The following is a 23,213-nucleotide window of genomic DNA, read 5'->3' as shown; positions in this document are numbered from 1 at the left end:
CATCGTCTGTGGCTGATTCTCCAAGTTAATGGTTGCAGAAGAGCCTGTGGCCCACAAGTCCAAAGTACGAACTATCTGGGACTTTTACAGAAAATGTTTGCAAACCCTTGCAGTAGACACTTCAATTATGTTGTCATATCTATAGCCTCTTCTCTAAGGGAGTTCATGGAGGCCAAGAGAAGGCAAATTTATGAGGTACTACAATCCCTGAGTACCACGAGGAAGCAGAAGGTAGAAGGTAGAGAAATAAAGGTTGGGGAAGCCAGCTGATCGCAAAAGAAGAATGAAGAGTGGGAAGGAGTTTTAAAAATGCGGGTGACTGGGGCCACTCGAGGCCAATTAAATCACAATATCTTGCTCTGGTTTATCCTTAAAGTTCCCCGGTTAATTCTGAAGCACAACGGTGATAGAAAACCACAAAGCTAGGGGAAACAGCAAATGTAGAGGGGCTGGGTGGGTGATGTCAATGGTGAAGCACAAGAATAATGATCCAAAACGTACTGCCGTTAAGGTACCTCAGGGCTGCTTGAATCTGGTTCCCATATTCAGTATTATTCATTTAGAGTTCCACTAAATCCCCATCTTCCACCAATGTTCCATATGTTTACATACAATAAACCCCTAATAATGTGGTAGGCTGAGTGATTCTTCATTTCTTGGAGCCGAAAGAATCTAATTAGTATAGAAATTAGTATCAGGTATATAGTTGCACGAAACAGATCCTCAGCAGAAAAAGAAACACTTGGAATTGTTACAGTATGCCTGTAGAGTGAAAATCACGCACAATACCCGCCACATACCAGGATGAAACGTTTCTTTGGAAATCCAGGTTATACTGTGGCAAAGCCCCGAGTTATGCAATTGCCTTCGTGACTCCTGCATGCACCCATTTAGGGCAAAGCTCTGAGGCAAGAGTAGTGGCGGTATTATAGCAACTTCAAAGAAATAAGCAAGCAGGGTTTGACAGTTTCTCGTCTGACAGTGATGTACAAATTCTGATATAACCACGAAGTGCTGACACTGGAAAGCATGATTTTGTCTCTACTATAGCTAGGCATGATTCGCAGTTACCATTTCAACAGTCATGGAATAACATGGATAGATAACAGATTCACAAATCTGAGAATCATTGGACTAAATGTGTCAGTTCTGGTTCCTACCAAACATATACCCGTTTCCTTCTTTTTTTTTTTTTTAAGATTTATTTATTTGAGAGGGAGAGAGAGTACGTGGTGGGGAGGGGCAGAGGGAGAGAGAGGAAATCGCGGACTTCCTGCTGAGCATGGAGCCTGACGCGGGGCTCCATCCCATGACCCTGAGATCACGACCTGAGCCAAAACCAAGAGTCAGACACTGAACTGACTGAGCCACCCAGGCGCCCCCACCCATTTCCTTCTAAAGACCTGTTTACTGTCACAGCTGTAGCACAGCCCTGTATGATCAGGTTTCGTTTCACATTATCCAGTATTATATCATCTCCACTGAGTACAGCTGGTGGGATCAATCCATACGCTGCCAGCAGCCTAGGAACCGTCTAAGCATGAAAAAGCACTGCACAAATAAACATAAACTAAGCCAATTAGATGTGCTCAAACTCTCTGAAATTTGAGAAGAAACCATGAGAACAAGTAATTAAGTGTGAAATCTGAAGCTAAAAGCGTCACCAAAGACAAGGTAACGGCAAAGCCAGGCATAAGGAAGATGAATGAGGGAAAATGTAGATAAGATAGGAGAATAGAAAGCTGAGTCAAGTCAATGGCACAGCGGAAAAGGTCCACTAATTTCATGTGCTTAAGTCCCTAGAGCCACCACAGATGAATTTCCACACCACACTGTTCTTGACCGTCTTATGAAATCCCTATTTTCCTTACTACGTGTACCTATGAGATAAATACCTGTTTCTTGACCTAAGCCTGTGTCTTATTTCTTGAAACCAGAAATCCTATGTAATTTAGAAAATAGTAGAGAGTTGGGCTACATGAACAGAACTTCGGCAGGAATAGTCTAAATAGTCCTGGTTATTACCTGGTGGTGGGATAGAGAGTGGATACATCCACCACAACCCTGGCTTGAATGTTCTAAGAGCCTCGAACTGTGGCAAAGTTTGTCACAGGACCACACATCCAGTGAATGTAAGTTGTGACACAATCACAACAGACAAAATTCAAGTGGCCAAGGAAGATCACAGATAGGTGAGTGCTTCTGCAATTGGAAAGTAAACTTCAAAAGTGGCTTTATGACATTACTTCAGACTACAGCATCTGGCTTGCCTTAGTTATTCTCCAACATCTATACTTAAGCACAAGTTGGAAAAGTACAGAAAGAGCATCTTTACAAATGAATATATGAAATGAGGAGCATATATACTTAGAGGTCAGCATGTAGAAACGTAGTACAAACACATCTGAAGTAAATGGTAGCCACACGCATAGTCCCATCCAAGGTAAACTGTCCCAACCATAGACAGTTCTGGAGAAAAGGCAGCTCTAGACAGCAATAAATTTTAGAATACGAACTGTCATGTCAACCAAAGTAGAATGAGCCAGGTGTAGGATACACTGCCCAAGTGCTGTGTTATTGCATAACTCAGAAAGTAACTATCCAAGCAGGCGTGAGCTAAGCCACTGAAATTCTTGCACTGAACAACGCAGTTTGTGAAATGCAAAGACAGTGAGGCCCATAGCCAAGGGAGCTGAACCGCAAAGGACAGAGCTGGGAAACATGAGATACAGCCAAGAACACCAGAGCGATAAGCAAGGTTTAATGATGAGTAATTGAAAATTTATGAGGAGGCAGAATACAAAGCTAGGAGGTAAACTAAAGCTTGAGTAGGTATGAGGAAGCAGAGACAAAAAAAGAAAAAAGCAGAGACAAAGAGGAATTAAGACACGATGTATGAAATGGTATCTACAATTAAGACTGTACTGAATACTCAAAATGTGCTAATAGAGCAGATTTCAGGTGCTTTCCTCTCACACACAGTAAATTTTAACAAGTGAGAATATAAGTTAGTTTGGCGTCTGACTATACAGTAATCATTTCACGATGTATATCAAAACATTGTGCTGTATACATTAACTATATCCGATTTTTATTTTAAAAAGATGTTAAAGGTGACATACTAGATGCAGGATACAAACCCCTGCTGCCAGCATTCCTGGATCTGTCTTGGAACCACCATTTCTAACCCTCAAACCATTTTCCTCAGAGGGGAAACCAAATTTTATTTTTTAAATTGTCTTTATTCGAATACAGGGTTTTCTGTATTTGAATTCGTAGGAGATCCTTGTCCATCTTAGAGGCTGGCCATGCATAGCTGTGGGTGGTCCAAATTGCTTGGATGGCCCAAGAGAAGTCTCTTTCTTTAAAACAAAGGAGCCAACAATACCAGAAATTGCTAACAGGATTCCAGCCACAACTGAAGCTCACCAAGAATGTGAGTTTTTCAGAATTAGTTAGGGAGTCACATCTGGGAATAAGGAAGTGAGAATATCCCCACATAATAGAATAGAGTAACAGTCCCTAGTAGTCCATGACAAAACTGCTAATTAGGCGTTTAAAGCCACCAAAGATGATCCTTGTGAGGGATCTGGTAACTGTTGCAACAGAGCAACCTCAAAGTTTTTCTGTTCATGGCCAGGTAGTAAGTAATTTAGGCTTTGCAGGCCATATGTCACAACCGTCGCAACTACTCTATTCTGCCCCTGTAGCATAAAGCAGGCAGAGACAATACATACATCAGTGTGGTGCTATGTTCCAATAAATGTGAAATTTGATTTTGTATATTTCATGTCACGAAATATTATTCCCCTTTTGATTTTTCCCCGACCATTAAAAAATGTAAACATCATGTTCACTCATAGGCTGTAAAAAACGAAGTGGTGGGCTACATTTGGCCCATGGGCCACAATTTATGAACAGATCCTTGATATACAGAAATGGAAGGATGAAACTCTTAAAACTTGAAGACGTTATATTTAACATACCCAAGGATATTCTGATGACTGTGTAAACTTTCTGTTTAATGAACTATTCTTGTTCGATTGTTTTATACCATCTCAACCACTTCTAGCTCAGTGGTGTTAAGTGTATTCACACTGTTGAGCAACCAAACTCCAGAACTTTTTCATTTTGCAAAACTGAAACTCTATACCCATTAAACAACTCCCCATTACCACCACCCACAGCCCCTGGCAACCACCAGATTTTTATGAAACATTATGTGGGTCTAAAGGTGGGGATCCAGACCAGAGGATGCCAGTTTGCTCACAAAGTTCTTTCCTAATCTATCCTATTCTATTCTATACAATTCCATTCAAAACTGTGACCCAGTTTTAAACACTACCTAAGGGAAACTGCCAACCCCCAGGTTAAGTCGAATGGGCAGGGCTACACATTCATTTCTCATACCACATGTGAAAAAAGTAACACCACAAATAAGCCAAAATTATGAAGAAGCAGTCACTTATGAGGTCATAAAAACATTTATAAACATGCTGTGTTGGCCTGTGGAATTTTTTTAAAAAGTAAAATAATAGGGGCGCCTGGGTGGCTCAGTCGGTTGTGTCTGCCTTCAGCTCAGGTCGTGATCCCAGGGTCCTGGGATCAAGCCCCACATCGGGCTCCCTGCTCGACGAGGAGCCTGCTTCTCCCTCTGCCTCCCTCTCTCTCCCTCTGGTGAATAAATAAATAAAATCTTTAAAAAAAAGTAAACTAACAGCTCAAAATCAGTCTCCTTGCAGAGAGCTGAAAATCCTGTCAATATGGGCTGTTTTCCCACTGGGCAACAATCAAGAGCCAAGGAATAATGGCCTTCTCCTTTGTATCAAAGGTGCCCGTTCCATGGAACCACAATCCCAAATACTCCCTACTAATCTTCTCAGAAGCATCAGCTGCTCTTTACCATCCAATTTGCACTCTTGTTTTTAAGAGCAGAGAAATCTCTTTTCCAAGGTCTCCATCAAAAGTAGAAAAAGAAAAAGTCCTCTTGCAAAAAAAAAGCCCCTTGCAAAAACCCCTAAGCAGCATCTGAAGAAAAAGGAAGAAAATAAATATCAGAACCATGTTATGCATTTACCCCATCTGGACCCCGCAGGCACTCGCAACTGAAACCCCTGAAATAAAGGATAGAGAAGCCAGTTGTTAATGGATGCATTAGAGGCAGGAAGAAACGAAACAGAGTTAAAAAAAAAAAAAAAAGCAGAGACTGAGTATAATAACGCTATTAACTGCAGAACACGACAGTGAAGACCCACAAACTGCTGCTACTGGCATATAAATATCTAACTAAACTGAGGTAAGTCAGGCCTAATAATTTGTGTCCTCAGTATTAGAAGTGGGCTATTAAAAGTCATCATAGTAGCAAAGGGAACTGAAACTGAGAGGACACACAGCAAGCCAACACGATGCACAGGTAAGGCCATGAGGGCCACAGGCAAGCGAAACTTGCGATGAAGCTGAAGCCTGAGGTAAGCAGAACTCATGAATAAGCTAAAAATATGAGGTGGATTAAAAAAGATAAAATGAACAGGAAAGCCAACATGTAATGGGAGAAATAAGACACAAAAGGTAAGTGAAAAGAGTAGCTCTGTTACATAAATGGCACAATCTTAACATAAAAATCCACAAACTCCTGCTGCAACTTTTCTACATTCATTTATTCTAATAGCTTTTTGGTGAAGACTTTAGGGGTTTTATTTTTTTTCTTATGTATGATATGTCAGCTGCAAATTGTGACAGTTTAACTTCTTCTTTACCAGTCGAGGGATGCTTTTTATTTCTTTTTCTTGGCTGGCTACTGTGGTGGCTAGGACTTCCAATACTACATTGAATAAAAGTAGTAAGAGCAGACAAACAACAAAAACACTAAACACTCTTAAAAATATAGAGAACAAACTGGTGGTTGCCAAAGGAGAGGTGGATGGGGTATAGGTGAAATGGGTGAAGAGATTAAGAGAACACTCATCATGATGACCACTGAGCAACGTACAGAATTGCCGAATCATTATATTGTATACCTGAAACTAATAACACTGTATGTTTAATTATACTTGAATAAAAATAAAAAATAAAATAAAATAAAATAAAATAAAATAAAAAAACAACATCCACACCAAATTGGGGAAAACAGCTGCAACATACAGTAGATTCAAAATCTGTGTGAAAAAAGAAAATCAAAAAGTAGTCTCTAGTAAGATTTTTAACTTCTCTTTCTCACTAGGAAACAAATAAAAACTAGAATATCAAGGAAGACCACTTTTCACATTTGCAACTGGCCAATTTTTAAAAAACTATAATATAGTATATTGGTGAGGATATGAAAAAATAGGCATTTTCTTACACTAATAGAATGTACATTTAATTCAACCTTAGGAAACAAATATGGATACACACAGAGATTTATCTACAGAGAGGTTCACATTAGTATCATTTGCATGATCCTAAAAGAGCAGTAATTGAACAAGAGCCCAAATACTGGATAAGAATTAAAATTTTACATTAATGCAGTGACATATTATGTGCCACTTTAAAAGCGATGTTATTAAAGTATATTTAATGGTGTGGAACATGTCTGAGATCTGCTAAACTGAAAAGATAAGGCAACAGGATTTCATTAATGATCCTAACTTCAACAACCGACAGACTGCCACTCCAACCAAAAATTCACTTTTTTTTTTTTTTTTTTTAGATTTTATTTATTCGACAGAGACAGAGACAGCCAGCGAGAGAGGGAACACAAGCAGGGGGAGTGGGAGAGGAAGAAGCAGGCTCACAGCAGAGGAGCCTGATGTGGGGCTCGATCCCACAACGCCAGGATCACGCCCTGAGCCGAAGGCAGACGCTTAACCGCTGTGCCACCCAGGCGCCCCAAAAATTCACTTTTGAACACAGAAACAAAGTAATAAAAAAATAAAATGGAAAATGACATTAAAACAGCAAATTTAGGAAACCTAATTCAAAATCCTTGAAAAGTAAAAGATTTTCTTCTAGAAATGCAAGGTAGGCATGTGTTGGGATGAGCACTGGGTGTTATACGCAACTAATGAATTGCTGAACTCTACAACAGACACTTATGATGTACTGTATGTTGCCTAATGGAACATAATGAAAAATTTAAAAAAAAGAAATGCAAGGTAGGTTCATTATTAAGAAAGCTATTAAATGTAATGCATACAACAAAAGGTCAAAAAATATTCACTTCCACGTCAAAATAATCACTTACTTGACTGAGACACCTGTTCCTTTGTCCAGATCACATTTTTAGATATCACTGGAAGGATTAATTCCTCCTGTCCTGAATGAGAAATTCAGGTTTTGACACAGCAAATTATCAAAATCACAGTCCTTACATCTACAGTAATCTCTGTATTAGACTCACTTATGGGCTTAAGTACCATAGAATACATACACTGCTGAAGAAGGTAAACACTAGAGCTGATAATGTAAGGATAAGAAAAAAAATGATATAATATTCCAAGTCATGCAAAGAAAAACCTACTGTACACAAACCAGACAAAGATGCTACAAAAAAAGAAAACTACGGGCCAATAGCAAACCACATTCAACAATACACTAAAGGATCATTAACCATGATCAGGTGGGATTTATTACAGGGATGCAAGGATGGTTCGATATGTGCCAAATCAATGTGATATACCACCATTAACTAAACAGAGGATAAAAACCATAAGATTGTCTCAATAAGTGCAGAAAAAGCACTTGACAAAATTCATCATCCATTCACGATAAAAACTCCGAATGAAGTGGGTTCAGAGAGAACACATCTCAACATAACTAAAGCCATATATGAAAAACCCACAGCTAACATCATACTCAATGGTGAAAAACTCAAGAGCTTTTCCTCTGAGATTAGGAACAAGACAAGGACATCCACTCTCTCCACTTTTATTCAACATAGTACTGAAAGCCCTAGCAACGCAGAAATTGATTCTGTTTCTGTACACTAATTATGAAATAACAGAGAAAATAAGAAAACAATCCCATTTACACCTGCACCAAAAATAATAAAATACTAGGAATAAATGTAACCAGGGAGGTGAAAGACCTATACTCTGAAAAGTGTGAAATGTTGATTAAAAAAACTGAAGATGACACAAACAAATGCAAGCATATTCCATGCTCATGTATTGAAAGAATTAATAGTTCAAATGTCCATGCAACCTAAAGCAAGCTACAGATTCAGTGCAATCCCTAACAAGATAGCAACGGTATTTTTTACAGAACTAGAATAAATAATACTAAAATTTGTATTGGCGGGGGCGCCTGGGTGGCACAGTCAGTTAGGTGCCCGGACTGTTGGTTTCGGCTCAGGTTGTGATCTCAGGGTCGGGAGATCGAGCCCTGGGCTCAGCACAGAGTCTTGCTTCAGATTCCCTTGCTGCCTCTCCCGTGAGCCCCCCCTCCCACTCAGGTGCTTGCACCTCTCTCTAAAATAAATAAGTACATCTTTAAGAAATAAATAAATAAAATAAAATTTGTATGGAACCACAAAAGACCCCAAATAGCTGGAGGTATCGCAATCCCAGATTTCAAGATAACACTACAAAGCTGTAGTGATCTAAACAGGAGTAAGTCACGGGGATAAAAGGTACAGCACAGGGAATATAGTCAATGGTAGCATAATGGCATTGTATGGTGACAGACAGTAGCTACACTTGTGGTGAACAAAGCATAACATATGGGCTTGTCAAATCACTATGTTGTACACCTGAGACTAATGTAACATTGTGTCAACTGTACTTCATAAATGAATGAATGAAAACCTATGGCAAGGAAGAGGATCCTCTAAGGGATGGTAATAACATGCCCCATGAAAATGCTATCACTCTACCAAAAACTCGAGCCAACACTTAGATGACTTTTAAGTCATGTACATATGCACAGATCACAAGCCACTTGAGGGCTGATTCAAGTACAGCTGCGTTACTGTTATTGTATCACGTGAATAGTTGAGTAAAAATTACCCTTAATGTTTGCTTTAATGGATCACCTCAAATCTTGTATGTATAATGCAGAGTGGGGATGGCCACTCTCCCCATGGGCTGAATCCAGGCTGCTGTTTTTGTAAATGACGTCTTATTGGAACACAGTCCTGCCCATTTGTTTCCATACTGTCTATGGCTGCTTTCATGCTACAGAGTGGGGAGATGTGCTAAAATTAGGTAAAGTCATAATTAGGAAACATGAGTTCTAACTGTTTGGATACCCGAGAATGGCTAAATTTTAAAATGGTTATCCCTGAAAAGAAGGAAAAAAATGGGGGCACCAGATACGATAAATGACTAACTATATGAGGCATATGAAACATAGTTCTTTTTGTACATACGGCCCAATCTGTAAGTGTGCTTTCTTGGTGAACTTAATCTGAATGGGAAGAAATTCAGAGGCAAACTGACCACTATGAAATTCTGTACTTTGTAGGATTAGCTAGCTGTAAATTCGAGCCCCACAGAAAAGAAAATGGGAGGGGGAAGGCAAGGATTTGTAGACACAGTACATTTAACCTATGTCAGGAGTTGGCACACTTTGCGTGAAGGGCCAGATGATAATGCTTTAGGCTGTGAACCGCAGAGTCCATCACAACTACTCAGCGCTACCGCAGCACAAAAGGCAACTGAGAATAAGCATGATCCTGTGCTCCAACAAAACCGTCTTTACAAAAACAAGCTGCTGCCATGCGGGCCATAGCTTGCCAAAGCTTAGTCTATGCCAACTATCTGGACACTGTTACCTTACCAGCAATAAAACTGATGCAAGTATTAACTGATACGTATCCCTGTTAGTTTCCACTCAAAACATACGAAGAGGAATTTTATCAGTGCTGTCCGCTAGTAGAATACAGTGTTTCTGCTGACTTCCAGTGAGGATGTACTGATCGGCACAGCAAGCTGCTCCAGCCCTTGATGCACCCGCACCTGAGCTAACATTCCGTAAGCAGTGGGTGTTCACTCGTGACTCTGACTCTTGTGATTCCTTTTCGTTGGGGTAGAAGAAAACATAACCTCACAGAAATTGTCCAACATAAACATCATGCAGGATGGTGGGGGGAACACTACAAGGTGAAAAGACAATGATAAGCACACAGTGAAGAGACGTGGGGGAAAAAAAAATAAATGCTACTTTACCCCAAGTGGTTATTTCTAGAAACTGAAGGGACCTACACGTATCCCTCACACCATCTCTCTTGCACATCTGAATCCCTCTTTAAAAACAAACCCTTCACATGTGCCCCCGTGTCCTGGAAGAGGACAGTGACAAGGGTCCCATGAAGAGGCAGGAGAGCCCAGCAACGAAGAATATGCTCGCCACATTCTAGGGCTTCAAGTACAGCAAGGTAGCTAAGATCTCTGGAGTGTGACACATACAGCTCCTCCACTGGCTCTCTGTGGCACGCTGGGGACATCATCTCTCTGATACTCAGCTTTATTATCTGTAAAGTAGGGACAAATCAGACTTCCCAGAGTTACTCTTCAGTTAAAATGAGATGACAAACATGTGTAAAGCACTTGCCTAGAACATAAAAGGCACTTATAATTAACTGATAACCACTGTTATTGTTATAGGACCTCAGGCAGAAAATTTTCAAAAGTTGTGCGTGGGTATTACTATAGGGGTGATGGCTAGCCGAGAGAGAAAGACAGAAGAGAAAAAAAAAAAACACCCGCAACGGACCTGCTGTCACAAAAATAAAGAGCAGATAATGAGGATAGGGAAACCCTAGGGAAAGAACTGGGGTTCAGAGAACAAAAGCCAGACTTATACAACCCATTTTGGTCCATATAGAGAAAGAGATAGAAGCCTTGTTTTTTGACAGCATGCTAACATTCATATGTCGTTTTAAAATAAGCTGTGAAGGCGGGCGCCTGGGTGGCTCAGTCGGTTAGGCGTCTGCCTTCGGCTCAGGTCTTGATCAAAGGGTCCTGGGATTGAGTCCTGTATCAGGCTCCTTACTCAGCGGGGAGTCTGCCTCTCCCTCTCCCTCTGCCTGCCTCTCCCCCGCTTGTGCTCTGACAAATAAATAAAATCTTTAAAAAAAAGTAAGTTGCAAAGGACATCGAATGTGGGAACTCCCTTTCTATAAATGACTATCCCAGGCTTCTCCTTAAGGGAAAAGACAATTTTCCTATCATTCAGGTTCCCTGTGCAGGCTAATTATCTAATTCTATCAGTAGGAATTATCCAAATATTCTAGAGAGCATATGAGGAACCTTACGCTATGAAGGGACCATCTCAAGACCATTCTCATGGGAAAAGGTGACCTTTATTACTTTTATGAAAAATGGCAGACACCAAGGAATGATCTAGCATTCCTTAAAAAAGCTTAAAGTAGGGGCAGCCTCTGCAGAGCTATCCCAGGGATGGTCATATGCTGCCTACTTTAACTCTGGACCATTTAAGTGCTCCCTGGAGCCTATCAGGGGCCACACTCCTTAGGAGCCAAAAATGAATACTAGTCCAGTGGGTTTAAATGCAGTCCAAAGACCCTGCTGCCTCTGAAATTAGTAACTCAAAGTGCTATATACTTCGCTGCTGCTGAAATAATGAGCCTCTGCTATGAGCTCACTTTTGATAAGATGTATGCAGCTCCACTGTCTGATAAAAACTCCCAACAAATCTGGTTAAAAAGAACAGACTCTCCCCATAAGGGGAGTATAATTAGTGTCATAGTGATATTATTTGTGACATGTAACTTATGCTACCTAGTTTACTTGGGAACCATTTCAGTTCTGATCCTTTGCAGGGGTGATCACAGACGGGGTAAGTATGTCATTTACCCCTGTTGTTTTGAAGAGGATGTACTACAGAACGAACTGCAGGCTTTAAAGGTATTGGCCCCTGGAAACAACATTTCTATGAGCCTCCCTGATAGGAATCCAGGAAGTCATCTTTCCCTCCCCTATTTATCTAAATCACTGAGTTACCTTAATCACTGAGAGGATCCCCTCTTCTGCTACACGTTCACTCATGTGAAAGAGCTGGTAGACTCTCTAAAACACTTTCCAGAAGACATTCTTCACAGTTCAACCTAGTGAGGGGTTACAAAAAGGAAAAAGATTGCTTTCGTCATCTATCACCCCCCCACACGCAGCCTGGTCAGCCTCCACTGTACTGAAAGGTAGTGGCAAGTACAGTGGGAGGGAGAATGGTGGAGGCAGTCTGGGTGGCTCAGAAAGTTAAGCATCCGAATCTTGATTTCGGCTCAGGTCATGATCTCACGGTCATGGGATCAAGCCCCGCATCAAGCTCCATTCTTGGCGTGGAGTCTGCTTGAGCTTCTCTCTCCTTCTCCCTCTGCCCCTCCCCCAACTGTGCTCACTCACTCGCTCTCTCCCAAATAAAGAAATAAAATATTTTTCATAATTTTTATTTATTTGACAGAGAGAGAGACAGCCAGCGAGAGAGGGAACACAGGCAGGGGGAGCGGGAGAGGAAGAAGCAGGCTCCCAGCAGAGGAGCCTGATGTGGGGCTCGATCCCATAACGCCGGGATCACGCCCTGAGCGGAAGGCAGACACTTAACCGCCATGCCACCCAGGCGCCCCTAACCCACCCATTTTTAACATAATTTTCATACTGTAATGGATAAACTTGAGATGTAACATTTATGAAACTTTATGCTTTTACTGGTTCTTTATTCCTTTGTCTACTCTCACAAGAATGAAAGTTCCATGATGGCAGAACTCTGTTAACATCTAGAATAATCTCTGGCAACTAGTGAGCACTTAATAGCTGTCTGTTTAGAAGGGAGGAAGTGCTGCATCGCAACCATCTCTTCTCTGCCCCCAACTGGGGACCCCACCCAAACCACTGGCAACTTACCAAGGCTTCCCAACTGCCTCATGAGGACATCCACGGCAATGGGGATTCACTCAGGCTGCTGATGAACTCACTGGGCAGGAAGCCTCAATATAAGTGACAAGTAGGTCTTAGTGTTGCTCTTGAGAAGGCTTCTGGCTGCCCAGGAATCTGCATTTTTAACAGGCCTCCCAGATGATTTTCTGCATAAAAAAATGTAATTACACCATGAACATTTCCTTCATTGGGCAAGAACAATCTCGGAGGCTATTATAAAGATCCTTCAGTGTGGAATAAAAAACACTTCTGTCTCACACGGCCTCCTTGGACTCAAATGGAACCGAGAGGAAGCACTAGGTAGAAGACACAGTACTGGCTTACACTCAAAGCCACTTCCGACACTAACTAGCTATAACCTTAGGCAAGATAAGCAATTCCCCCATCTGCAAAAATGGGAGAAGGAAAAAAATCAAAGGTTAGGCTCTACACTACTTCCTAGTGTAGTCTGAACATTTTGAGACCTTTTTTATTCATACCATGATGGGGAAAATACCAAGTAATTGCCTCATACTTACGAAGACCACCTTCCCTGCCCCTTCCCACTAACCGGGCTAGTCCGCCAAAGCCACTAGCCACTTACCGAGACTTCACAATGATTTGATAACCATGTGCAGGATGCTGATCTAAGCCTCTCCCAATTCTTCGTAACCTCCCTGGGCCAGGCGGGGCTCAATGACCTCTTCACCAGTGGCATGGCTTCTGAGCACATCTGGTGTCACCTGTAGGATAGAAAGAAGGAAGAAGAAACAAATGTTAAGACAGAATAGCCAAGGTTTGAGACACAGCTTTGATTTACTTTTACCTCCTTAGTTAAGTCATCCAGCCCACACCATGGACCTCATATTTTGCTCTCTTCTTTATCTGGCAGACTGCTGAAATGTCTACAATTATTATTTAGTAAGAATTCTTATACTCATTTTAAATGAATAACCTGAGTACAGAGACACCAAGTAACTGGCTATATCAAAGTGTTAGAACTCAGGTATTAACTCATGCGGATCTTCCTAGCTTCCTGCAAGTCCTTCCCCTCTTTAGATTTCAATATCCCTACCTTCGAGTGGGGGTAAACTTGATTTCTTAGGGGCCCTTCTCTGTCTGGCAGTTATGACCCTTCAATCTGTAATCCTGGCTAAAAGAGCTCCCTAAAAGTGGATGAAACCTCCATCTATCTGGTCTGTGGATGGCTTCTGGTTCACACTAATGAGGAAAGGTAACAAAACCCTGGGATCTGGGCCAAGGCCTGTCATTCACAATCTCAACTCCCATCAGGACTCACTTTACCTGTGTGTGAAAAGGAATTAAACATATCTATTGCCTTATCTGCTGCCCAGGTTACCAAAATGATCGAAGGGAGCTACACAGGCCAATGGCTACTCCCCTATCTCCCAAGACTCAACCACTAGGAGGAATGGGACTCTGAGACCTAAGACCCACACGGGATAAGCCAAAGATCCCCAAGGGTTCTTTCTTTCTAAGAAAGCAGACTAATGTCTTTAAGCTTCGCAGTCCCTAGCTGCTTAGCATGAAAAGCAACCCAGAAATCTGGCAATTCAGCAATGGCCCAAAGCCCAGGCTATTAAAATCATTAGATGCTGGCAGCACCAGCGAATGCAACTAGGTTTCCTGTTACCCGGTGAGAGGCAGACAACCCTTGCACCCCAGGAAAATGCAAGGAGCAGTTTCTCAGGACTTATTTTTAACCACCGCATTCCCCATCAGCAAAAATGTCCGAGAATCTACTAGTAATCATGAGAGCCAGGCAGAAAGCTCTCCCGCCACAAGTGGGGAAGATTTCATGCTGCCAAGCACTGGGAAAGGGGAGCAGGAGCCTTGATGAGTTTGAGCCATCTCTTAATTGGATAAAGTAAAGAAGCTGTTATTAGAGCAAGATCTGCACACCTACAAGCAGCAGCTGCCACTGGCAATTACGTAGCTTATTACAGCCCAGAGGGCAAGAATGGGGAATAAAATTTGTACAGGGCATAATTGGGAAATAAATGGCAAATGTAAATGTAGACACCTTACCGTGAAATACCTGCACTAAGGAGCCAAGAATAGAGTAGTTGGTAGGTAGTGCCTCTCTCTGAACACGGAGATCTTATTTCTCCCACTCCCTTCTCCCACTGCGCCTCGCTCTTTTCTAAACTAAACTACTCCAGTTCCCAACCGCCTTGCCGCCCAATTTATTCCACTTTTGTTTAGGTCAACAAATTTCAAAATGGAAATACTTTCCATGTTTGTCTAACTTTGAAAGTCATAAATGCACACTATGAAAAAAATTCCAGAAATATATTAAGGATGGAAAGTAAAAATCACAGAGTCCCAAAAGTTTAACACTCGGGGTATGTTCTTCCAATTACTTTCATGTACACAAACATTAATTTTTATTTCGCAAAAACTGGATGAAAACCATACTACTGCTCTCTAGCTTTTTTTCCAATTAATATACTTGATACATCTTTCCAAGTAAAATATTCGTCTACAAGACTGTTTTTATTTTTAATGCCATGTTGCAATATTACATGAATACATCAAAATTTATCTACCCAATTATTCATGAATAGCTAAGGTTTTTTCCCCATTTTTTATTGCTATGAACATTGTAAACATCCCCATAACTACATCTTTTAGAATATCCTTAGACTTTTTTTTAGGATTTCTTTAGAATATTTTGGGGTATATCCCTAGAAATGCAACTGTGTGGTCAAAAGACATACAATATTTATTCTGCCATGATATATATTGCCAAACTGCCCCTACAAAGGATTACACTGAAACTGGATAACCCCACCAACACCAGCATAATATTTTTTAGTATTTGCCCATGTGATAGGTATTAAATGCAATAATACATTTTTTATGAATTCAAACGTTTATTACTAAGAGAATTACAAAGATGAGTAAGATCCAGTCTCTGCCCTTGAGTTTAAATGAAGGGAGACAGACACAAACGGGTAACGTTTACCATCATCATGTTCATGATGAAGAGAAATTAAGATTTCAGTTCGTGGTGCTTCCTAAATTGCCTCTGCGGCTATTGCTAATAGAAAAGGTCCGAAAGAATATTATTTGACAGTACTTCAAATTAAAAATCCATCTGCTAAAATTCCAAGGAGTTGTGCTAATCCTAAATCACCTAGGTGGCATTTTGATGTGACTTTGTTGTTTTTCCTTCATCAAGTCTAAGTTAAGAACCATGCAGAAGCTGCTCAGGAAACGACCTGTCCCCCTCCCCCCAGGCAGTGAAGTAAATGAAGTATAGGGCAATGTTTTATTGAAAGATTCACTGACAATGGACCTGGATTTCCAGCTTTCCTTCTCCTACCATTTGCAGTAAGCTGCAAGCATTTTCTCTCAGATTTCAAATGTCTTCTCTCCCTGGAATCTCACTGCCAGGAAGATCTGCTTATACATAGTTAGGCTGCAGCAGTATTTGTTCCAACTTGGGAAATACAGATAAGAATAAAAAGAAACTATTTTTCAAGTACCACGTGGGGCAGATACAGATGAGCTCAAAATGGATAACACCATAAGCATTTTAAAAACCTATGCGACAAAGATGGATAAATATGCAATAAAGCAAATATAGCAAAATGTTAATTGCAACATCCAGTTGGTAGGCAGATGGGTTTTCAATGTGCAATTCTTCAACTTTTCTATATGTATATTTAACACTTTTCATAATAAAATGCTGGGAAAAATCGAACAAGCAACTTGAAAAACAACGCCGTAAGGGCCTTTCCCACCATTTTACTCCTATGTTCCTTCCTTTCGTTTGTTTGTTTTTGGATCTAGCTTTCTTGAATTGGACTTGGGAGCTCTCAACTTTTTAACGACATGAAATCATGAAATGAATCACAACAGACCCCCAGGCAGGTTACCAAGACAATGTGTGGAAGGTTAGGGAGGGTAAAGGGGAAGGCCCTAAGCTCCTGGAAGTCCAGGTTCCCTAACTGTATGAAGTCTAAGTAAGTGAATATTTCAGAAAACCCTTTTCCTTGTGTAGCATTCAGACCCTGTCGACATTTGCCTTGATCTACCTTTCTGCCTTAGCTCACATTAATTTGTTACTTTCCATATTCTCATTGCAAAAGGCTGTGCAGGAAGGAGGGGATCAAGGGATAAGGCACCAAGGTATGACATGGCCACATTCTTCAGGTTAGGATATAACAAAAGGAATTTCTAGAGATGAAGGTCCAAGCTTGATGCCGAAGTACATGGTATAACTGACTAACTGTCGGACCCTGGTGGAGGCCTTATAATCTATCTAGTTTGAAGTGTGTTCTAGCTGGCCCACCTGTAAAACAGGAAAAAAGACCTGTTATAAGCAATAATGAATGAGGTAAATAAATGAGTTTCTGAGATGCTAAAAACATCTTTGGTGACTGGCAAGGAACATGAAACCATCAATGCCGAGTAATGATCCAAAGCAGCGTAGGCAATCTTTTTCTGTAAAGGACAGGCTTTATGGGCCACCAGGTCTCTGATGTAGTTACTCAACTCTGCCGCTGCAGGCCAGAAAGGCCACAGACAAAATATCAACAAATAACACGTGTTCCAACAGAACTTTATTTGCAAAACCAGGCAGTCCACAGGCTGCATTGGCCTACCCCTGATCTAGAACGTGCAGCCCTCTCTAGGAACACCATCTGAAGGCTGACCTGAGGAGGAGTGAAAAGGGGATGAGTCTACAGATAAACCACTTAGCACACACTGGGCAGGGAGGATGAGGCTCCTGATCTGGCAGCTATCACCCAGGTCCCACCAAGGAAGAGAGCGTCAGCAGCAGCAACATAGCAACATCTGTAAATAGCAAGGACTGAAATCCAAACACAAAAATAGCATTATCTCAGAAAAACTCTTTAGATACATAACTAGAAAGAAATAGCACGTTTCTGACCACATGCATTTTGAATAAACAGTTGACAGTCCAGAGCCTGTGGAGATCACCTTAGCAGGCACACGATAAATGTTTGTTGATGACTCATTCATTTATTCATCCAATAAACATTTACTGAGGCCTACTAATGTGCCAGGCTGGGCTCTGGAGAAGAAGACACTGTCCCTGCCCTCAAGGAGCTTACAGTCTAACTGAGAACATAGGAAGGGAGACAGGCATATACACAGACAATTACAATACAACCTGGTAAGTGCTGTAACACTTATCAGGTTGTATTATAATTCCGGGGGGGGGGGGCGCTGCTCCAGGCTGCTGCTGGCTGTAACATCAAGAGAGGGGAGGAACAAATTGTAGAAATCAAAGGTTAAAGGCTTTTAGGCTTTTTCAAATACCCACGCTCTCCCTAACTCCTGATCAGAGATGGGGTGGGGAACTAGACACCGGCCATGATGTAACATGGGACTCCCACGCTTAAGATAGGAAGAGACATCCAGTAAAGGATCTTCTCAACCACCTCCTCTACAGTACAAGTTCTGTTGTTTTGTTTTGCTCATTATACATCTGTCAACCTCCCCCACACACATAATAAGCCTCTGTTTAACACCTGCAACTAACAAAATGCTGAAAAATGGGGGCTTACGACCACCTGGATTTACCCAGTGTAACTGGATAGCAAAAAGCAGTAAGTAACAAATCACTTGGCACCTCTAAATCCTATAATTCCCACCCTTCACTGAAAAAGTAAAAATTTATTGTTTGTTAAATTGTTATTAAATGTTATTAAATATATTATTAAATATTAATTATAGAATGTTATTAAATATATGAGATAATATGGAGCCCATGTACTGGGAATGATAATTTAGAAAGGTTTACTTAATAAATATAATCAAACAGATTCTCTGAACTACAAATAACAGACCCAGTTTCAGGAAACCTTCTAAGACACCTCACCCCAAAACCTTTAAGAATATCTATCCTAAATTACCTACATAATAGTAAATAACAAAATAAATAAGAAAAATGAAACAAGGAGGAAATATACTCTTCCCAACCACTTGTCAACACTGAGTGATAGTAAGAGACTCCTTGAGGAGAGATTACTAGTGTTAACTAGTCATTTGGTTCAGATGGTTTTATACAAACACAGGATGGAATTTTTCTGTGTCCCATACTGTTCTTAATAAGGCCTAGGGTTTTAATGGCTCTTCTGTCTCTGCACCAGCAAACTGAGCTGATGACATCAATAGATTGTTGCCCTTTACACTGAGATCCCTGTCTTGGGACCCAATGTCTCTGAAGCCACTTTTATATGTACTATTTCCCCTTAAATTCATCATATTGCTCTTGCCTACACTGTTCCATTCTGCCACTGTCAGCCCACACTCGCAATGCCTTCTCAGGTGATGCAGTTTGTTCCTCCTAGCATTTTACACTTTCAAAAAGCTTGGTGTTATCTATAAATGTGGACATTACACTATGTCCATATCCTCCTCCAGATCACTCCTAAGTATTCAAAATAAGATCAGTCCCTGAACGGATGGGGAAGAGGGTTCTGCTGTTTTGTGTCTTGTCTAAGTTGGTTTCCTATTAGGGACAAAATGTTGCCATGTCTTCTTTCCACAACCATAGCCAGGATGTACCAATGCTATGCAGCACATAATAAAAAATTATTATAAAAAAGTGCTCTTTTTAAATAAAAAGACATGGCTATTTATTTAAAGGACAGACAAATGTTATCTCAAAATGGCTACCAAGAATCTGACATGTATCCCACGAAGCAGTTGTCTTTGGAATCACAAACATTTCTTAAGACTCAATGGCAACATATACCAGGAGTATATGTGCAACAAATCGCATTTGTCATTTGCAATAAATGACAAGGGATAATAGATCCTTATACAGAACACGTAATATACAGCTCTTACAAATACATAACATTCAGACTCAAATCAAATAGTTCACAAAGCAAAGAGCTAATAATTAACATTTGAGAATCCAGCCTCACCAGGAATCAGAAAAACGGACCGTAAAACAAAAATGCCATTCTCTTACATATAAGGTAGCAAAAAAATTTTTTTCTAAATGCCTAAGTAACTGGGTACAAAAAAATGACAATTTTTTCGAATGTTACTATAGCAAGACTTATAACGTTCAAACTTTTTGATGAACAATTCTAATTCTGGAACTCTATTCTATAAAGAAATAACTCAAAATAGATAAACAATAACTAAATGAAAATGAAAAGACATTCATTACATCATTTAAAATACTGAAAATTTAAAAATATTTCCATACAACAAGATATCATGAAACCATCAGACGACAATTGCAAAGCATGTTTAACGTGGAAAAATGCATGTTATAATGTTAAACACAAAACACAATGTAAAATAGTACAAATATATGATCAACTGTAGAAAAATGCAGGGTATGAAAAGACGTGAGCACATTTATAAACACTGGGTTATCTCTGGGTGGTGAAATTACAGATCCTTTTTCCCCAAACTTGATGGTTATCCTCAGACAACGCTACAATGCATATTTACCGAACTTCTAGATTGAGGGAACTATTCAAACTTAAACAATGGAAGAAAAATCAGAAAACCGAAGATTGAGATTTGACCACTTGCTTTCGAATCTCTACTAACCCCAAATTTAAAAACAAAAGTTAAAAGGCAAACAATAACCTGGAGTATGTAACACTGCAGAAATCCGAGTAATAGCCTTTACTTGAAGAACACTTTCAAATAGGTAATAACAATAACACTAAACTAAAACTCCAACAGATAACGGTGACTAACATAATATAATTAAAAAAACATTAAAAAAAACTCCAACAGATAAATCAGTATAAGACCTGAACTAACATTAAATGAAAAAAAAATTAAACTGTTAAGAAATATACAGAGGAAAAAGGAGTTCAAACTCACTAATAACCAAAGAAATGCAAAATTAAAATAATACTGGTTTTTATCCAAAACATATATTTTTAAAAACACCACCCAATGTTTGTGTGAGTAAAAATTGGCACCTTTTCAGAATGAAATCTGTCAATACACACTAAGTGTTAAAAACGTTGACATAGTAATTCCACTTCAGTGAATCCATCCTAACCAGTAATAAAAGAAATGCATGTATTTTCAGTGTTTTATTATAAGAAAAAAAACAATAATCTTTCTTTTACTGTTGGACATTTGTATTAACACACCAAAATACTAATAATGGGTAAGAAAAAAATCTCTACTGCAGCAAAAGACCGCTGTCTCAAAGCATTTGACCAGATCTCAAACCAGGCAAAACAAGAAGGGTGTGTCCAGCCTGCCGCAGTCGGCCATTTTAAACCCTCTGCAGAACAAAAAGCATAGAAGACAAGGGTAGATAAGGATGGCCACCCCCGTAGCCTCCAAATCAACAATTCTTTACTTTTTGTCTTCTACACATGTTACCCTGCACAATACATTGAGTAAAAAGCAGCCCAAAGCAAACAGGTCTCCTTTCTTAAACAGCACAGGTCAATTACAAACAAAATCTGAAATCACGAAAGAAAGGTCCTTTACATTTTGAACCCTCATTTCAGGGGAATAAAGCACAATGTTTAATTAAGAGCACAGCATTATGGAATTATACAACATGGATAAAAATCCAGTTTCGGCCATTCAAATAGATGTAAAGCCTTGGACAAATTACTTAATCTTGTGTCCCCCACATTTCTCATTTGTAAAATATGAATAATGGCACTGCTATTTCATAGGATTGTCCAGAGTACTAAATGAGTTAAGGCATGTGTAAAAGCACGTAGACCAGTACTTGGCATACAGTTTTAAGTGCTACAGACGTCTAAATATAATTATTACTGAAGAGAAATGGGCTCAGAGAAGAAAAACGACCAGTATGAGGTCACAGCTAGGTTTATTGGGCAAGAACGGTCTCTTCTATTTTGAATCCTGTGCCCTTTGTGCTGCATATTTAACTGCTAAACTATTAGTTTTAGCGATTTACAGTAGATCCTCACTGACAGCCTTCTGAGATCCACGACAGTACAGCTACCTAAAAAAAATCTTCCCCCTAGGCTACAATTTTACAGAAAAAATAATTTAGAGTAAAGGATACGAACCCAGGTTACCTTCCTACCATCACCACCATCTGCCCAAATCCTACTTGGAAACAGCCAAATCCTCACACCAATATTCTGCAGAGGGGAAAACCAAGGGCTTCTGACCAACATAACAGTAGATTCTCACAATATTGCAATCACTGTGTTCTGCTACTCTGATGGGATGAGAGAATGTGTCCAGAGCCAAGTACAGCGGCCCGAAGTCTGACAGAGAGCACTCCAAATGTGTATTGCCGGAATGTGGCCTGGCTCCAGGGCTCCCATTTTACGCATTTCCTACACACAGCCAGCGGCCGAAAGCTTTTAGACAGTCATCATCGCCTCCGCATTTTCAAACCCACATGTATCAATGGGCCAGTGAAAGGCTAAGATTCTGGGTTAATTTCTGGTGGATTTGGCCACAGCCTAGGACATCTCCCACTCGGCAGATCTCTTCACGCAACCAGAAAGGTATTTTCTACTTCTCTGCAGGGCCCCCTAGCCCAAGACGGCCAAGCAAAGACAACTTACCTCCCCCCTCGCCATTTTGCAATCTTAATTACACCTACGGCGCGCGCCTCCCCTCCCCGTCATTCCATCTGAAATACGCCTGCGCTCCTTTCTCCTCCCAAAGCCAACCGTCACAATGTCGTCCCAAATACGCATGCGCGCCTTCACTTTCCCTCCCAACTGTGGCTGCCAACTGTGTACTAGAAACTTTGCTTTCTTAGATACGCATTCGACACCCTGCCCCGCCCCTGCAACGTCCCAAGCTTGCGCGTGCTTACCTCCCACTCTCCCCAACTGGGGCCCCTTCCTCCTCACATCGGGCCTTCTCAAATGTACTTGCGCGAATCCGCGCCTCCCCCCAACCTCTCAAACACACATGCGCGCCAAGCTCGTCCTCTCCTAGTCCCTGCCCTCCCTTGGTTTCTTATATATAACATGCCTGATGCCATCTCGACGTGTTCCTCGCCATAGCTGTGCCCCACTACTCAAGGAGAGACGCTACCAGCATTTCCTAATGGGGGTACGTGTGATAAACTAGGGAAGTGGAAATATTGCAGGTGACTGCAGGGGGCAAATCTAGATGGAATCCGCCCCGGCCCCCAGGGAGGAGCTGGAGTACCCTCAGGCTCCGTGATGAGACCCACCGCCCAGAACAAAGGCAAAGAAAGCTCTCATAATTGGATGAGCCTAGTGCTAAGGCCCATCCTCTAAATACACCTTCTGCTACATAAGAGGAACCCCCAATTTTTAAACAGAACGTTATGGAAAATACCGACGCTCATGTGCCTCAACCCTGATTAGAGGAAAGGAGTCTGTATCCTTTCACAATGGA

The 23,213-nt window shown here is 40.7% G+C and overlaps 1 long non-coding RNA gene across 10 annotated transcripts in view; it reads right to left on the bottom strand.

Annotated features, from left to right (window-relative positions):
• The window catches only part of LOC103674175, a 65,680-nt gene that overhangs the window by 41,745 nt on the left and 722 nt on the right, over nucleotides 1-23,213 (bottom strand). For 9 of the 10 annotated variants that reach the window (XR_005834896.1, XR_005834897.1, XR_005834894.1 and 6 more), the window contains exons 2-4: nucleotides 13,456-13,594; nucleotides 12,840-13,018; nucleotides 11,943-12,046 (exon numbers count right to left, since the gene is read on the bottom strand). This is a non-coding gene — a long non-coding RNA (uncharacterized LOC103674175). Of the gene's footprint in view, nucleotides 1-11,942; nucleotides 12,047-12,839; nucleotides 13,019-13,455; nucleotides 13,595-22,402; nucleotides 22,521-23,213 lie in introns of those variants that run through there. The other variant, XR_005834893.1, reaches the window with a different exon arrangement.

This window comes from Ursus maritimus (assembly GCF_017311325.1).
Source record: "Ursus maritimus isolate PB19 chromosome X unlocalized genomic scaffold, ASM1731132v1 scaffold_X1, whole genome shotgun sequence".
In the NCBI taxonomy this organism is placed as follows: Eukaryota; Metazoa; Chordata; class Mammalia; order Carnivora; family Ursidae; genus Ursus; species Ursus maritimus.
This window is presented reverse-complemented; position numbering and strand designations above follow the sequence as displayed.